The sequence below is a fragment of the Sphaeramia orbicularis genome, unplaced genomic scaffold (genome assembly GCF_902148855.1).
Source record: "Sphaeramia orbicularis unplaced genomic scaffold, fSphaOr1.1, whole genome shotgun sequence".
NCBI classification, from domain to species: Eukaryota; Metazoa; Chordata; class Actinopteri; order Kurtiformes; family Apogonidae; genus Sphaeramia; species Sphaeramia orbicularis.
Window position 1 is genome coordinate 89280 of NW_021941575.1, and position 18867 is coordinate 108146.

The window sequence follows — 18867 nt, forward strand, 5'->3', positions numbered from 1 at the left end:
ACTTTTTCTCCTGAACTCACAAGCATCTCTCTACCAGACAATCACACTTATAAATAACTACTCATCAGTATCAGATTACTCCATTAACTGGACTAAGACCACAGCCCTGCCTATTAACTGTCACTTTTGAGGTGTACCTAATATTTCAGTACATTCAGGAAATATCAGATATCTAGGTATAAACATTTCACCCAGGTTGTCAGAACTAATAAAGTTGAACCATGTTCAACTCTTGAAAACAACAGAGGATGATCTTCTGCTGTGGAGGCGCTTATATCACTGATGGGGAGAGTTACAACCGTCAAAATGATGGTTTTACCAAAAGTTAATGTAACCCATATCATATAATATGATATAATATAATATGATAAGAACTTCTGCACTAAATTATCATTAACCCTTTGATGTATGAATTATGAGAACCTTAGTCCAGATTTTTGAGTGTTTTTATTCCTCTTTAGGCATGAAAAAAACAATGTGATTGCAATTTTCTCAATGAACCTATTTTTTTTATAGAGTTACAAAAGTGTCCACTCAGCTAGACACCACGGGTTTAATTTTTGAAGCAAAGAAACATGTGTTTAAAAACGCAATAACAGTAAATGGTAAACTGTGTGAAAACTATGAAAAAAATAAAATAAAATAATGCAGCTAATCTGATGTTTTCCCACATTTTATCATATTCTAATATTAGTTATTACTACGATCATGGAGATAATATTAAAAAAATCATTTTGTTTAAGAAAACCATTAATTACAGTCTAATAACAATTAGTTTTACACTAACAATTTAGTTTTATTAGATTTTTTTTTTTTTTTTTACCTCCCCCTTAACAGTGGGCCAGCTGATATGCAACTAAAACAACAAAACCCATGACTATACAAGAGAACAGCTGTAGAACAGCTGTCCACTGGAGTGACCAGTATGCATGAAAGGGTTCAGTTCTGTTTCTGATGCTTATCTTTTCCTATTAGTTTTAAACGGATTTGGTTCAGGAGCCAAAGAGTTAACTTCCTGGAAAAATGATTGACAGACCGTTCCTGACCTATGAGCTGTTGTAAATCGGCGCATTGTCCCGCCCCTTTTCTCTGGAACCTTCCGGTATCGTCACTTCCTCTTCCTTCCGCCGGGAGCTCTTAAACTTAACAGTACGGACCAACACGGAGAAAAGAGCAGAACTAAAGGAGAGAACAGTCCAGAAGGTGAAGTCTACCAGTCAGCTCCACCTGGAAAACCACCGTCGGCAGTGACACTACTCCTTCTTCAGAAAACTTTTGCTGGATTTTCCTCCATCCTGAAGCCCAAGCCCAGCGGGAAGGTAAATTCAGAAATCTGCTCAGAGTGAACTGCAACATGTTTCACTCTAAATATTATTGGATTCATTTATGCTCCGAAATGAAGACAAAGGTTCACAAATTCATTATTTTCATCCTCTTCCTGTACTTTTATTAGCTGAAGAAATCCGAGGCTTGTGGTTCCATGTCTGTGTTCTTCAGTCTCAGTCTCTTTCTTGTTCTCTTTCGTTCCTCTGATGCAGTCACTCTGTCAGCAGATTCATGTGAACAGCTGATGTGTGGATTTGGTACTGGTGGTATTTGGTACTGGTGGTATTTGGTACTGGTGGTATTTGGTACTGGTGGTATTTGGGCGAGTGTGGTGTATGATATTCTATTCATGCTTTCTTTTCTTACATTCATCATTTAATAGGTCTTATTAGGGCTGCTCGATTATAGAATAAAAAAATAATCACGATTATTTTAGCAATAATTGAAATCACGATTATTAAAAATGATTATTTGTTAACCTTAAAGTTGTTTATTTTTTTCTTGCAAAACAATGTAAATGTACTCTCTAAACATAAATAAAGCTTTTAACCACTAAAACAAACAATGTTCACTTTCGCACGAAATAAAAAGAATCTTTGAATGTATATAAATATACTGTAAATTCAAGTATGTTTCCTTTTGTAAACAAATAGTGCACTGTAATTAAACTGTTATAGACTTGCCATAGAACTGTAGCAATAAAAAAAAAAAAAACCTCACGTAAAGTACAAATTATACATTCAAGTATGTTCAATGTAGTATGAAACAGTAAATTCAGTGGTGTGCCATGAGGTTTCAGTTCAGGCCTTCTGTATACAACAGCCATGTAAAGGATACGCACGTTAGGGTTATACTGGTTAGGTTAATATGGGAGTTGCAACGTAAAGAGATTCGGAGACTGAAGATTGCATGGCGGACGAAGTTGTAGACGGAGTTGTTTTTATGTGTTTTAGTTTTTCATAAGATTATGATGAAGGTCGCGGTGGTTCAACTTTAGATGGTTACAAAGGTTTGTTGTGTTAGCGGTCGGTGCGGACACAACTACGAAACACTTTTAGCACGTGATGTGTTTTTGCTCTTCGTCTTCTTCATCAAACCCAAAGTGATTCTATACAATTGAATTGGACTTGCCTTTTTTGTTTACCAAGCACTTCTGCTGTGATTCTCCTGCCGTGTTTCCAGACCGCTAGGTCCAACTGTCCTCTTGGGGTGGACCTGCCGGCTAGCAGGCAGCAGTAGCTTAGAGGGGGGCGGGGCGGGGCTGAGCAGCTCATGGGAGCTTGCATGCACGTGAATTAAAACAACTCAAAATTAATAATCGTTTTTTCTCGATTACGTAATTTTTGTAATTGTTGAGTGTAATAATCGAAATTGTAATTGAATTTCGATTAATTGCACAGCCCTTGGTCTTACATATTTAATTTTATTTTATTGTAGTTTTGTTTTGTTTTTTTCCTCTCTCTTCTTCCCAGTTTTATTCAGTTCTGGTTCTAGTTATTGTTTCCATTATAATTATAACCATGGTTGTTACTGTTTGTATTGTTGATACTTTCTTGTGAGGGTCTTTGCCACCTTCTTCTTTCGTGATAGAATCCCTCCAGTGCGTCCTGGGTCGGCCCACATGGGTCCTCCCAGAAGGACACGCCCCTAACCCCTCCCCAGGAAGGAGTCCAGGAGGCATCTGCACTACATGAACCTCCTCCACTGGTTCCTCTGGACGTGGAGGAGCAGCGGCTCTGCTCTGAGTCCCTCCCAGATATCTGAGCTCCTCCCCCTATCTCTGAGGCTGACCCCACCCACCCTGCACAGGAAACTCATTTCCTTGCTTGTACTTGTGTTGTGGTTCTCAGGGCTCAAAATTAACTTTTTGACCTAGGAGCACTGTGCTCCTAACCCTAAAAAGTTAGGAGCACAGGCTAAAATCTAGGCGCACCACTATTGTATAAAAAATTTGGAGAACAAGCAAAACTCTTGGCCATACCAAGTAATATTCCTATATGTATTTAAGCAATGTTAACAACCTAGAATAAAGTATTTGAATAGAGTATGAAAGAAAAAGCTTACATTGACACAGGTGCAAAACAATTGTCAATGTGTGGTATATACTTTAGTTGGTTCTTGGAGAAGAAAGACGAATCACACCATTATTTGCAACAACCAACTTTTTTATTTCATGGCCTAAAGGCCCTTAGTCGCTGTGGTCTACACCACGCCTGAAGTCAGGTCTCCTTGACCTGGTGCCCCTTAGTCACTGTGGTCTACACCACGCCTGAAGTCAGGTCTCCTTGACCTGGTGCCCCTTAGTCACTGTGGTCTACACCACGCCTGAAGTCAGGTCTCCTTGACCTGGTGCCCCTTAGTCACTGTGGTCTGCACCACGACGCCTGAAGTCAGGCCTCCTTGACCTGGTGCCAGAGTGTAGGTACTTCCTGACCGCTGGCAGTGCATCGAAGTCATGCAGTGTTGGACCATCCGCAGAGATGCACACGCGAGGGGGCGGGGACTAGATTTTCTGCTTCAGTCAGCGGGGCGTGGAGCTTGTTTATTTTCAGCTGACGAGTTACTTCTGCAGCCATTATTTTAGGCGCACGTATTAATTTTCGCTCATTTTTTTATTGGCGCACCGTGCGATCGTAATCTCAAAAACAGTCGCACTACCGAAATTCTCAGGCGCATGCGACCGTAATTCAGTCGCAGTCACGAGCCCTGGGTTCTTTGGGTCCTCACCCAGAGCTCATGACCATAGGTGAGGGTCAGAACGGAGATCGACCGATGAATCAAAACCTTCTCCTTTGGGCTCAGCTCCCTCTTCACCACAATAGACCGGGTTAGCGTCCGCATCACTGCAGACTCCGCCCAGATCCGCCCATCGACCTCCTGCTTCATCGTACCCTCACACGTGAACAGGATCCTGAAGTACTTGACCGCTTCCACCTGAGGCAGGACCCCCCCACCCTACACCCCCCGACCTGGAGTGGACACCCCACCCTTTTCCGTCTGAGGACCATGTCCTCAGACTTGGAGGTTCTGATCTTCATCCCAGCAGCTTCACACACTGGGCTGTGAACTGCCCCAGAGCTGGAGCTCTGCTATTTGCAGATGATATGGTCCTCTTAGCTTCACTGAAAATTACTAATGTCTCCCAAACTATTGGTCCTATCAACTGACTGTTTTCACTCATCTGTTCATTGACCCTAAATCCAGAAGTATGACAACCTGCAGCAGTCAGCTGTGTATGGAGGTAGTGTGACACACACACACACACACACACACACACACACACACACACAGTCCACTTCCCTTTTGTAACATAGATTTATAATATAGATATTGAGATACAGTTTCCAAACCACTTAAATTAAGATAACAACCACCACGAAGAAACCCTCACCCAGAACAGCCCATAGAAGCTGAGGATTCTGGGAAATGCCACAAACTTCCAGTGCAGTTGATTTGATGCCTGTGTCCTCAGTCATTGTGTGGTGTTATTCAGTCATTTAAAATCAATAGAATGTCAGTAAATGCATCATAAAAACAGACAAATCAGAAAAAAGATGAGTCAAAAACGTGTGGTTTCAAAACTCAATGTTCTGTGTCAAATGTATTTGATGGTCACATGACCAGAGTCCAAATGGACACCAGGAAGACCTTATATGATGAAACCACAATGGATCCAGTCTAGGGATGCAGATTACCGATTAATTCATTAATCGTTAGTTGGTTGCCATTATCAATCGATTAACGATTAATTGATAAGCGGCGATTTTCCTGAGAACCTGAAATTTTTTTTTTTTTCAACACGGTCTATAAGAGTAAAAGCTAAATATTGTTTATACACTTCATGATAAAAGCATGTCATATTCCTTAATGCTTGATTTATTGAACCATTGGATACAGTCAATGTTTCCTGTGGAATTCATCTGTTGATGTGGCGGTGTGTAATGGGGGGGTGCACTTGTGTGCGTTTTTCTGGTGGGTGGGTGGTTGGGTGCATGCGCGTGCGTTTCGTCGGGGTGGTACTTGTACACGCGCAGTACGGCCAGGGGATGTGTGCGTGTTGATTGGTAACCGTGCACGTGCATGCCTCACTTTCCGTCCTACTCATAATACTATGGGGGTATGGTACAGTCCGTGCCCCTGCAGAAGTGGGAGTGAAACTTTTCGCTCATTTATCTTTTCCCTACCTCCTGAAGCTTCGCAAAGGCTTGACATACCTGTGGCCCGAGAAATGTTTGGGTAGGAATGCTTCTCGGACCAAAAAAGAGTTTGTTCGAGGTGCTCTTTGGAAAAAGGGATTCAAAAAGTATTTATCACACTGGAAGAAAAATCCAAGGCACTCTTTCAACTAGGGCTGCACGATTAATCGATTTTAAATCGAAATCGGATTTTTTAATTAGGACGATTTTTAAAAAAGGGAAATCGCAAAATCGATTTCATCTCTCTCGTGCCTGCGGGCCGCGCGCTTGCGGGCTCCCGTAGGCTCCTCCTCCTATCAGTGACAGCGGTCTGTCACAGAAGTCTGTGTAATAACCGGACTTTAAATGTGTTCATGAGCCCACAGTACATATACCAATGTAAGCCGTGGCGTCACACACGGGTCTCGCAACTGAAATAGAACTGCATGCGGATCACTCATCTTCCGCTGTCCCGGATCCGTACCGTACTGTCTTCTTCCAAACCGGGTCCGGGTCTCAGGGTCATCATCCTCAGCAGAGGAGCCCACACAGCCCTGTGCCCACACACATCCACCAGCTCCAGGGATAGAATCCCTCCAGCGTGTCCTGGGTCGGTCTTTTCCACGCACGGATCCCCCAGTTTAAATAGAACCATATGTGGATCACTCATATTAACGTGGTCCACGCACGCACGCGCGCACGACTGATGCCTGTCACTGACTTACATTGGTATCACTTTTGTGGGCCAGATACCCAGAAAAAAAAAAAAAAATCAAATAAATTTAAAAAAAACAACACACACACACATACATACACACACACACACACACACACATATATATATATATATATATATATATATATATATATATATATAATTTAAATAATTAATTTAGTCCTCTTACTTGCTAAATTTTTCATTCACAAATGTAAGTTCTGTAACACAAAACCAAATTTTATTTATTTTTTGAAAGATGTTGAACTTTATTTAAAGCTGTTAGATAAATCTGGAACAAAAAGGCTGTAAAAAAACATAAGTATTTGCTCTGATTTGGACATTGTATTATAGTGTATCCCCCCTGGCAAACTTATGTTATTTTCTTGTTGTATACATTGTTTGTATACTCTACTTCATTCAATAAAGATTTAATTAAGAAAAAATAAACTTCTGTGGGTTCATCACGTGATCCCATCACAGATTTGAGGTCAGAGCAGTGCCTTGCATTGAGGGCTGCTCACGAAAATGACATGCTGACTTCTGTTATCTTTTGTAGTTTTACCCAAAAATCGAAATCAAAATCGAGTTTTTAGAGGAAAAAATTGGGATTTTTTTTTTTTTTTGCCAAAATCGTGCAGCCCTACTTTCAACATTCAAATGCCTTTATTATCATGCCATGGTCATATCTAGACCTAAAAAACTTCAACATGTTTCGGCTTCAAGCCTTCATCAGGAAGTCAAACAGGAGCCTGAAAAACTGTGGGTTCCTCTATAGTAGGGTCTAACCAATAGGAACCTGCCAGCTGGGCATGAAGGTAAAGGCCTGCAGAGGGTGTCCACATGGAAAAGGCCAGCAGATGGTGTCACTGCAGGTCAAATACAAATATTTACAAGTATACATGAATAAAAAACAGTGCAAAATTTACACATTAAGATTAAACCAGTATAAAGTCTTTAAAACAAGAAACAGATAATACATGATAAGAAAACAGAACAGTCCAACTCTTCATTCAGTCCAGGGGTACAGTGGCTTGGAGTTTAAAATTCCAGAAAGCTTCCCGTTGGTTTACTGTCTTTTTCCTGTCCCCCTTTCTTAAGGAGGATGGAATGTGGTCGATGCCAATAGCTTGTAGTGTAGATGGGTTACTGTTGTGGAGTTCCAGGTTGTGTTTTGCCATCGGGTAGTTTGTGTTTCCAGTTCTTCTTGCATATTTGTGTTCTGACAGTCTGTCCTGTAAACGTCTTTTTGTACGGCTGATGTAGAACACTTTGCAGGTCGGATGTTCCAGTCTGTAAATGATGAATGTTGTTTTACAGTTAATAAAATGACTGACTGTGTATTGTTTATGTGATGTAGAGTCCATGAAAGTTTTGGTCTGTATGACATTTGTGCAGTGATTGCAGTGGCTGCATTTGTAGCTCCCTTTAGGTTTCTGACCCAGCCATGATGGTGGAGTGCTAGGTTGGAGATGGCTGTGGACCAGTTTGTCCTGCAGTGTAGGACATCTCCTAAAGGTGATGAGTGGAGGCTGTGGAAAAATTCGTCTGAGTTGTTCGTCGCTCTGAATGATGTTCCAGTTTTTATTAAAAATTCTTTTGACTTGGTCCCCTTGTACTATATGTAGTGACAAATATTGTTCTGTTTTGTGTTTGTTTAGGGGGATTCCTTTCTAGTAAGGTGTGTCTGTCCAGATGTTTAGCTCTTGTGTAAGCTTCTTGTAATGTGGCATTCTTGTTGGACCGTTTCCATTACAAGATACTGCCGACTTTACAGTACCTGGATGTCATAGCAATGCAGCGTGTTATTTCCATTTAGTCTGTTCAGAGTTGCTGATAAACTCGCTCGTTGCGTGTTGTCTCATCTGAATTTTTACGTCGTCCACCAAAGACTGAACCTCCTGGACCGACCACAGTGTAGTTTTGGGCTGTTCTCATGTGGATTAATGTACCCACAGATTTACTGTCCACTTCTGCATCTGTCCATCCATCCATTTTCTTCCGCTTATCCGGGGCCGGGTCGCGGGGGTAACAGTCTAAGCAGGGATGCCCAGACTTCCCTCTCCCCAGACACCTCCTCCCAGGCCAGCCGAGAGATATAGTCTCTCCAACGTGTCCTGGGTCTTCCCCGAGGTCTCCTCCCGGTGGGACATGCCCAGAACACCTCCCCAGGGAGGCGTCCAGGAGGCATCCGAAACAGATGCCCGAGCCACCTCAGCTGGCCCCTCTCGACGCAGAGGAGCAGCGGCTCTACTCCAAGCTCCTCCCCGGTGACTGAGCCCCTCACCCTATTCCTAAGGGTGCGCCCAGCCACCCTGCGGAGGAAACTCATTTCGCTCACTTGTATCCGGGATCTTGTCCTTTCGGTCATGACCCAAAGTTCATGACCATAGGTGAGGGTAGGAACGTAGATTGACCGGTAAATCGAGAGCTTCGCCTCTTGGCTCAGCTCCTTCTTCACCACAACCGACCGGTACAGCGACTGCATCACTGCAGACGCTGCACCGATCCGTCTGTCAATCTCACACTCCATCCTTCCCTTACTCGTGAACAAGATCCCGAGATACTTAAACTCCTTCACTTGGGGCAAAGACTCCCCACCAACCCGGAGAGGGCAGACCACCTTTTTCCAGTCGAGAACCATGGCCTCGGATTTGGAGGTGCTGATCCTCATCCCGCTCGTTTCACACTCGGCTGCAAACCGCCCCAGGGCACGCTGAAGGTCCGAAGGTCCAGGTTTGATGAGGCCAACAGGACGACGTCATCTGCAAAAAGCAGAGATGAAATCCTGTGGTCCCCAAACCGGACCCCCTCCGGCCCCTGGCTGCGCCTAGAAATTCTGTCCATAAAAATTATGAACAGAACCGGTGACAAAGGGCAGCCCTGCCGGAGTCCAACATGCACCTGGAATAGGCCTGACTTACTGCCGGTGTGAGATTGTAAATGGACCCCCATAGAATATGGACCCCCCCTATGGAAAATGGACCCCCCTCCAAATTTAGGGAATGGTTAATTCTTTTTATTATTTTTGGAATATATATATATATATATATATATATATATATATATATATATATATATATAATGGAAACAAAACATTTAAAAAAAAAACATATTTATTGAGGTATATAACAAGTATTATACAAAGTTAAAAATGTAACAATATCACAGATATCACACTGAATGGCAAATTACACTGTTTGGCTGTGTAATTTGACTGTGTAGCTTTTGGTGAAGGAAGGCCAGAAAGTGGCGCATAGCACTGCCACCTGTGTTCCTCCCCAAATGGTGAGTAGGTCCAGATGGGTGTGGCGAGTAAGCTGGCCACAGCAAGTATTTCTACTTCTGTGGCATACTCTCCAGTCTGGGCCATGTTGCTGACATCTGCGTAGTCATCCTGTTCTGCAAAGTTGCTGAAGGTGGCGTTGTTCTCCTTCATGTACTGGACGGTGATGGCACGGAGAACGCGGTGGTTTTTCTGGGCACCTGTGAGGAAGTAGGAAATGGTTTGGAAGAAACAGTTACCATCACCACGCATGGCAATGGTGTTGAGTGGCTCCTCTTCATGGCTGATGGTCTGCTCAGCTGGTGATGGTGGAATCTTCTTCCTGATGCGAAACCCCAGGATCTTGGCCCGATCAGATTGCCACTGGGTCCTGGGTCCATATTCTGCTGCGGAATCAGGACCCTGGGTCCATATTCCAGGGGGTCCATATTCCATACTACACCGGCAATGCGAACCAGGCTCCTGCTTCGGTCATACAAGGACCGGACTGCCCTTAGCAAAGGGCCCCGGACCCCATACTCCCAAAGCACCCCCCACAGGATACCACGAGGGGCACGGTCGAACGCCTTCTCCAGATCCACAAAACACATGTGGACTGGTTGGGCGAACTCCCATGAACCCTCGAGCACCCGATGGAGAGTATAGAGCTGGTCCAGCGTTCCACAACCAGGACGAAAACCGCATTGTTCCTCCTGGATCCGAGGTTCGACTATCAGTGGGATCCTCCTCTCCAGTGCACTGGAATAGACTTTCCCCGGGAGGCTGAGGAGTGTGATCCCCCTATAGTTGGAGCACATCCTCCGGTCCACCTTCTTAAAAAGGGGGACCACCACCCTGGTCTGCCAGTCCAGAGGTACTGTCCCTGACTGCCACGCGATGTTACAGAGACGTGTCAACCAAGACAGTCCTGCACATCCAGAGACTTAAGGTACTCAGGGCGAATCTCATCCACCCCCGGTGCCCTGCCACCGAGGAGCTGTCCAACCACCTCGGTGACTTCGGCTTGGGTGATGGACAAGTCCACCTCCGAGACCTCAGCCTCTGCTTCCTCTATGGAAGACGTGGCAGTGGGATTGAGGAGATCCTCGAAGTATTCCTTCAACCATCCGACAACATCCCCAGTCGAGGTCAGCTCCTCCCACTTCCACTGGAAACAGTGTTGGTGGCGCACTGCTTTCCCCTCCTGAGGCGCTGGACGGTTTGCCAGAATTTCCTCGAGGCCGACTGATAGTCCTCCTCCATGGCCTCCCCAAACTCCACCCAGACCCGAGTTTTTGCCTCCACAACCGCTCGAGCTGCAGCACACTTGGCCTTCCGGTACCCATCAGCTGCCTCGGGAGTCCCACGGGCCAGCAAGGCTCGATAAGACTCCTTCTTCAGCTTGACGGCATCCCTTACTTCCGGGGTCCACCACCGGGTTCGAGGATTGCTGCCACGACAGGCACCGGAGACCCTGTGGCCACAGCTCCGAGCAGCCGTTTCGACAATGGAGGTGGAGAACATGGTCCACTCGGACTCAATGTCCCCAGCCTCCCCTGGGATCTGGGAGAAGCTCTCCCAGAGGTGGGAGTTGAAGACCACACTGACATCGGGCTCTGCCAGACGTTCCCAACAGACCCTCACAACACGTTTGGGCCTGCCGAGTCTGTCCGGTTTCCTCCTTCACCAGCGGATCCAACTCACCACCAGGTGGTGATCGGTTGACAGCTCCGCCCCTCTCTTCACCCGAGTGTCCAAAACACGCGATCGGAGGTCTGATGATACGACAATGAAGTCGATCATCGACCTCCGGCCTAGGGTGTCCTGGTGCCAAGTGCACTTCTGGACATCCCTGTGTTCGAACATGGTGTTTGTTATGGGCAAACTGTGACTAGCACAGAAGTCCAATAACAAAACACCACTCGGGTTCGGATCAGGGAGGCCGTTCCTCCCCGTCACCCCCCTCCAGGTCTCACTGTTGTTGCCCACGTGGGCATTGAAGTCGCCCAGGAGAACAATGGAGTCCCCAGTCGGAGCACCATCCAGCACCCCTCCCAGGGACTCCAAGAAGGCTGGGTACTCTGCACTGCTGTTCGGCCCGTAGGCCGAGACAACAGTGAGGCACCTGTCCCCGACCCGAAGACATAGGGACGCGACCCTCTCGTTCACCGGGGTGAACTCCAACACATGGCGGCTGAGCTGAGGGGCTATGAGCAAGCCCACGCCAGCCCGCCCACTTCTGCATCTGTTTTTTGTAAAATGGCGGGTCACAGAGAAAACTTTCTGACCAATCAGTGGTCTGCAGTGTGTACACGTCACGTTTTAGTGTCTGGTCCCCAGTCCTGGAACCTCGGCAGAGGTGAGACCAAAAAACTAGTACCAGGTACCAGATTCCAGGTCCTTTTTCATAATGGAAATGGAAAAAGGCCGAGTCGAGTCGAGCCGATACCATGCAGTGGAAACAGGGCATTACACCAACTGCCTCTACCCAACACACACACACACACACACACACACACACACACATTCAACTGGACTATTTGGTCTTTCTACACACACATGTTCAAACACACAGGAAGTGGACTTGGTGTGGGTTTTGTGTCTTTCTGGAGCCGTTCCCTTCAGAATAAGGTTTTGTGTTGAAAGTGAATGATTTTTTCTGATCCATGAAATGTTTATTGAATGTACATGTGATTGTGATTTCAGTCATAAGTAGCTTTGTGTATGTTTAGATTTAGATCAGGTGCACCCAGGTAAGAGAACTGGAACCACTGGGATTGTGAAAACGGTTGTTACTGAGAACTGTTGGGACCAAAAGAGAGAGAACTTTTGTTTGAGATTTATTTATTTTATTTTTTTATTTTTTCTAAAAGTTCAAGCTGGCATTTGTAAAGTTCATCCTTTGTCTGAGTCTCATTCACCTTAGCCCTCCTGTGAAGCAGCTGTTCCTTCTGGTCCTAAATGCTCAAATTCTATATACTAATCTGTAAGTGTATATCAGCTCTAATCTGACTTCCTCATAGCATTGAGTGTGCTACATGAACTATTTGTTTTCCATGATACCCATCAAACCATCCTCCAGTTGGTTCAAGTCACTGGACTCACACGTATCTACATTTCTTTGGGAAAACAAACCATGACGTATCAGTTTAAATACGTTACAACAGACCAAAGACAGGGGTGGTTCAGACCTTCCAGACTTTGGCCAATATTTCCTCACCAAAAGTTCCCGGGTCCTGGGGTCTGGGTGCTGCCCCTCCTGGGAGGAGGGGGGGGGCCCAGCGTGTCTAGGCTGGCCTGGGTTTGCTGCTGCGGGGGTGGGCAGGTGTGTGCCCTGGTGTCTGACTAGTGCCTGGGAGTCCTGGGGTGGGTGTGTGTGTGTGTATTTGTGTGTGTGTTTATATGTGTGTGTGTGTGTGTGTGTGTGTGTGTGTATGGGTGCTTGTGTGTGTGTGTGTGTGTGTATGGGTGCTTGTGTGTGTGTGTGTGTGCATAAGAGTATGAATGAGGGACTGTCTGTCTGTGTGTGTGTGTGTGGGGGGGGGGGTGATGGAGCAGGTGTGTGGGTGTACATGTGTGTTTGATGAATAAGGGAGGGCTGTGGAGTGGGGGTGGGGGGCTGTGCAGGTGCGCCTGGGGGGCTGCTGCCTCTGTGGGTGTCGGGGGGGTGTTCTTGGGGTGTGGTGTCGGGGTGCGGCCGTGGTGGCGATTGGGGGTGGGGGTGCTGGTCACTGGGTCTCTTGTGGTGGGGTGGCACCGCACCGTTGAACGCTGCACCCCTAGTGTATGTGAACTGGTGAGGCATGGAGTGTGGTGGGTCCCTACGCCTGTTTGGGGGGCTTTGGGGCAGCTGGTCCTGGGTCCGTGCCCCCCTTGACCACATAGGATGATTGAGAGTGTGAGTGGCCTCTGGGGGGGGTCGGTGGCCTCCTGGCTGCAGTCACTGGGTGCCCAGAGTCTCTGGACCGCCCCGCTCCTTGGCGTCCCCTGCCTGGGGGCAGGTATTGGGGTACGGGGGGCCTAATGTCCATTGGCTGGTCTTCTGGGGGGAGACTTCCTCCCAGTCAGACCATCCTGGCGGCTGGTGCTGCCGCTCTGGGCTCCGGTTGGTGCTGAGGCTGCGCGTGGGTGCCACGCCTTGGGGGGACTCGCGGCGGTGCTACTCGCTGCTTTGGGGGGGGGGGGCTCCGGATATGTGTGTCTGGTGTGCGCAGGTGTGTGTGTAGGTGGGTGGGAGGGGCTGTAGATGGGTGTGGGTACATGTGTGTGAATGGTGGAACATGTGGGATGGGTGGTGTGTGTGTCTGGGTGTCAGTGGGTGTGTGTGCGTATGTTTGTGTGGGTGAGTGGGGGATTGGAGGGGGTGTGGGGTTTGGGGGTTGGGCTTGGTGGGACAGGGGGCAGGGATGGGGGGGTGGGCCTCTGGGCTCCTGGGGTGCTTGGCTGTGGCATCGGGGTGTGCACTGGCCCACGGTGGGGGGCTAGGCCGCCCGGTGTGGTGGGTGGGAGCCCTGCCTAGGGTACGGGTGGCTCACTTGCCCCTGGGTGGCCAGCCCCCGGCGGGGGGGTAGCAGCTGGGGTCCCTGGCCCCCTGGGGCCTGTGCTCAGCTGCTGTGGGGCCTCTGGCGGGGGCCTCCCTCGACCATCTTCGGGCTGGATCCTCCCTCTCTGTGGTGTCTGCTGGTTGGCCGGGCCGTGGGGTCCTCTTTGTGGGCCCCTGGTCCTTGGGGGGGGGGGGGGGTGGTTGTGGTTCCATGTGTGTGTTCTTTCTTGTTCTCTTTCTTTCCTCTGATGCAGTCACTCTGTCACAGCAGATTCATGTGAACAGCTGATGTGTGGATTTGGTACAGGTGGTATTTGGTACTGGTGGTATTTGGTACAGGTGGTATTTGGTACAGGTGGTATTTGGTACTGGTGGTATTTGGTACTGGTGGTATTTGGTACTGGTGGTATTTGGGCAGTTGTTGTGTATGATATTCTGCTCGTGCTTTCTTTTCTTATATTCATCATTTAATAGTTCTTATTTATTTAATTTCTTTTTTTGTGGTTTTGTTTGTTTTTTTCTCTTCTGCCCAGTTTTACTCAGTTCTGGTTCTAGTTACTGTTTCCTGTTTATGAGACGCATTTTCAGGCTTTCCAGTGTTTGGATCACAGGCTGTTTTCAATGGTTAATACAAGTGCTGTTTTGAGAAAAGTAGTGGTTTTCCCTGTGTTAACAGTTTTTTTTCTGTATTTAACCTCATTTTTAATTGGACAAAATAACTTAATTAAGACTAACTGACCCATGCAGAGTTCCTCTTCCTCAATCAGCCTGTATGACTTTAAAGTCTGTGCAGTTCATTCACTGAACTGAACCATATGACATAAGTTTAATGGAGGCTTCATACATACAAAGGAAGTAACCCACTGAAGTTGAAGTCACTGAAGTCCCACTTGTATAATATACTTGAATCTATTGAGTAAACTGAATGAAAACTGGTTTATTAACGTCTACTGAACAAAGTGATGTGGAACCACTTGAAACAGCTTTTTGAAGGAAATCCAATAGTGTCTGTTTTGTTGGTGATGATCTTTCAACCTTTTCAGTGTTCAGAGACAGTCTGTGATGTGGACCAGGAAACAGGATGTGGTCTTCCGTCTCTATAGTAACCACACACCACCCACTTCCTCCTTCTGTCCCCTTTAATAGCACACAGTGGGTCCAGATGAGCTGTCAATCAACTGGAGCAGCTAAGAGAAGAGCAGACGGTCTGACTGGACATGGACCACACACCATATGTCCTGGTTTTCCTCTGCATGTCCATTCAAGGTAGGTGGAATGATGACGGACACAGAGCTGAATATGGACACACATTTGTGTCTTTATTCAATTCAAAAGAACAGATTTGAAATGAAAACAGAGATCTGAGAGTAAAAGTCAGTAAGTGTCACTAAAAAACAGATCAGTTTGTTTTTAAATCACTCCTCTTTGTTTGTGAGTTATAAACTTTTGATTGACACTTCAAAAGTTTTGCTTGTGAATTTAAGTGCACTTGATGGGCGGGGCCTACGCTGATGGATGACAGTAGAGTTTCTATAGAGCAGGGGTGTCCAGTCCTGGTCCTGGAGGGCCGCTATCCTGCAGGTTTTAGATGTTTCTGTCTTCCAGCACACCTGACGGTCATTATTAGGCTTCTGCAGAGCTCGATGATAGGCTTATTATTTGAATCAGGTGTGTTGGAAGAGGGACACATCTGAAACATGCAGGATACCGGCCCTCCAGGACCAGGACTGGACACCCCTGCTATAGAGGGTCTGCATGTGATGTCACAGCGGTTCCGCCCACTGAGTGTCAGAAAGAGTTAGATGAGTGACAGCGTTTGCTTCAGTACTGTCGAAACTGAAGAACAATATAGAATAAAAAAGGAGAAGAGCTGTTGTGAGATGGATTGTATGAACAGGTTTGAAAAGTGTGTGTTTGATGTAAATCCTAGCGTGTGCTGATGGTCATGTGACTCCTGATGCTAAATGAGTCCTTGTGAATCCAGTCAAATGTTGTTGGTTTGATGAATCCTGTCTGTTCCAACAGTGACAGTGTCAGAGCTGAGTTAGAAGGAGGAGCTGCTGACTGGCTCCATTATTGACTTGTGTCATAGATCCCATGGGATAAACCAGTGCACGTGTGTGTGGTGCTTTCATCAGCCTCAGCTTCTGTCTGGAACTGGTCTGTGGTGGATTTGTGGATCAGGATCAAACACATCCATGTTGTGTTTCCTCTCAACACACACCAGTACATGAAGAGTCTGAAGCACCTTTACTGATCCACTTCCTGTTTGTCACAGCAGCTGCTGATTCCAGCTCTGTGATTGGTTCCACAGTCTGTCCATCAACTGCTGTTCCACAATCCACTGACAGAACCTGTTCAACTGAACATGTGGGTTCAGATGATCCAAGTACGTCTGTTCAGGTGAAGAAGAGAGGCACAGGAAGGGATTACCCAGCATGCATAGGGCCTACAGTCCAGTCCTGTGGGGTCACTGCTCTGAGCTGGGGTGGGTCCAGTTGGTTCAGGTCTAGGTGGGTCCAGCTGGTTCAGGTCTAGGTTTGTCCAGCTGGTTAAGGTCTAGGTGGGTCCAGCTGGTTCAGGTCTTGGTGGGTCCAGTTGGTTCGGATCTAGGTGGGTCCAGTTGGTTCAGGTCTTGGTGGGTCCAGTTGGTTCAGGTCTTGGTGGGTCCAGTTGGTTCAGGTCTAGGTTGGTCCAGCTGGTTCAGGTCTAGGTGGGTCCAGTTGGTTCAGGTCTAGGTGGGTCCAGTTGGTTCAGGTCTAGGTTTGTCCAGCTGGTTAAGGTCTAGGTGGGTCCAGCTGGTTCAGGTCTAGGTGGGTCCAGCTGGTTCAGGTCTAGGTTGGTCCAGTTGGTTCAGGTCTAGGTTTGTCCAGCTGGATAAGGTCTAGGTGGGTCCAGCTGGTTCAGGTCTAGGTGGGTCCAGCTGGTTCAGGTCTAGGTTGGTCCAGTTGGTTCAGGTCTAGGTTGGTCCATCAGGTTCAGGTCTAGATGGGTCCAGTTGGTTCAGGTCTTGGTGGGTCCAGTTGGTTCAGGTCTAGGTTGGTCCAGCTGGTTCAGGTCTAGGTGGGTCCAGTTGGTTCAGGTCTAGGTGGGTCCAGTTGGTTCAGGTCTAGGTTGGTCCAGTTGGTTCAGGTCTAGGTGGGTCCAGTAGGTTCAGATCTAGGTGGGTCCAGTTGGTTCAGGTCTAGGTTGGTCCAGTTGGTTCAGGTCTAGGTGGGTCCAGTAGGTTCAGATCTAGGTGGGTCCAGTTTGTTCAGGTCTTGGTGGGTCCAGTTGGTTCAGGTCTAGGTGGGTCCAGCTGGTTCAGGTCTAGGTGGGTCCAGTTGGTTCAGGTCTAGGTGGGTCCAGTTGGTTCAGGTCTAGGTTGGTCCCGCTGGTTCAGGTCTAAGTTGGTCCAGTTGGTTCAGGTCTAGGTTGGTCCAGCTGGTTCAGGTCTAGGTTTTTCCAGTTGGTTCAGGTCTACGTTGGTCCAGTTGGTTCAGGTCTAGGTTGGTCCAGTTGGTTCAGGTCTTGGCTGGTCCAGCTGGTTAAGGTCTAGGTGGGTCTAGTTGGTTCAGATCTAGGTTGGTCCAGTTGGTTCAGGTCTTGGTGGGTCCAGTTGGTTCAGGTCTAGGTTGGTCCAGTTGGTTCAGGTCTGGGTTGGTCCAGTTGGTTCAGGTCTAGGTTGGTCCAGCTGGTTCAGGTCTAGGTGGGTCCAGTTGGTTCAGGTCTAGGTGGGTCCAGTTGGTTCTGATCTAGGTGGGTCCAGTTGGTTCAGGTCTAGGTTGGTCCAGCTGGTTCAGGTCTAAGTTGGTCCAGTTGGTTCAGGTCTACGTTGGTCCAGTTGGTTCAGGTCTAGGTGGGTCCAGTTGGTTCAGATCTAGGTGGGTCCAGTTGGTTCAGGTCTTGGTGGGTCCAGTTGGTTCAGATCTAGGTGGGTCCAGTTGGTTCAGGTCTTGGTGGGTCCAGTTGGTTCAGGTGTACGTGGGTCCAGTTGGTTCAGGTCTAGATTTTTCCAGTTGGTTCAGATCTAGGTGGGTCCAGTTGGTTCAGGTCTAGGTGGGTCCACTCCAGATCAGTTCTGGTTGAATGGTTTTTGAATTCATCCATCAAACACAAACTGAACAATAATCAGTTGAATTCAGTCTGGGTTGATTTCAGTCGATTCCTTCATGATTCCTCCAGTTGGACTGATCCTGCTCAACCTAAATGTGTCAGTTCATCTTGTGGTGGTTCATCTGCTGCTGTTCAATCATGTCATAGATTTGGATTTGAACCTTCATCTGTGTCTCATGTGCTGCTTTGGTATTTAGACGCCATTTGTCAAAGTCAAAGCACAAACACAGTTCAGACAGATTTGGATCCAACCTGATCAGCCTCAGTTTCCTGTTTGGTTCCTCATGTGGACATGTTGGAGTTCGAATCCCAGTCTTGTCCTGTTTTCATGGCTGTCCTTTGTGTTTTTGCTGCAGGGCTCCTGTCTGAAAACAACAGCACTTCAACAGGTAAGAAATGCACAAAGGAGGGATGTGAACTGGGCTGAAGCTGAACATCCTGGTTCAGGTGGTTTTCATCTGAACAAACTGGAGCCAATGCAGAGGATTCAGGAAGGATGGGTTTACAGAAGCTCCACTGAGCACGCTCAGCTCCTGTTCCTGACATTTGGACAAGTGTGGCTTTAAAGATCCACAAGTGAAGGAAACACTGACAAACAGGAGCAGACTGAGCCATTCAATTCACTGACTGAATGAATGAGGGATGAACTGAGTCCGTTTGGACACAAAATCTGTCAGTGGGACTGAAAACACTGTTCACACATGGAAACCACATGTGCTCAAGAATCCAGTCCATGTGGTCCACATGG

General features: G+C 47.2%; 1 long non-coding RNA gene across 1 annotated transcript; it reads left to right on the top strand.

Moving 5' to 3' along the window:
• Window positions 1-1153: 1153 nt before the first annotated feature.
• Window positions 1154-18509, top strand: LOC115416227 (uncharacterized). The gene is made up of 3 exons (XR_003934932.1): window positions 1154-1319; window positions 15171-15290; window positions 18476-18509. It is a non-coding gene; the product is annotated as an uncharacterized LOC115416227 (long non-coding RNA).
• The last annotated feature ends 358 nt before the right edge of the window (window positions 18510-18867 follow it).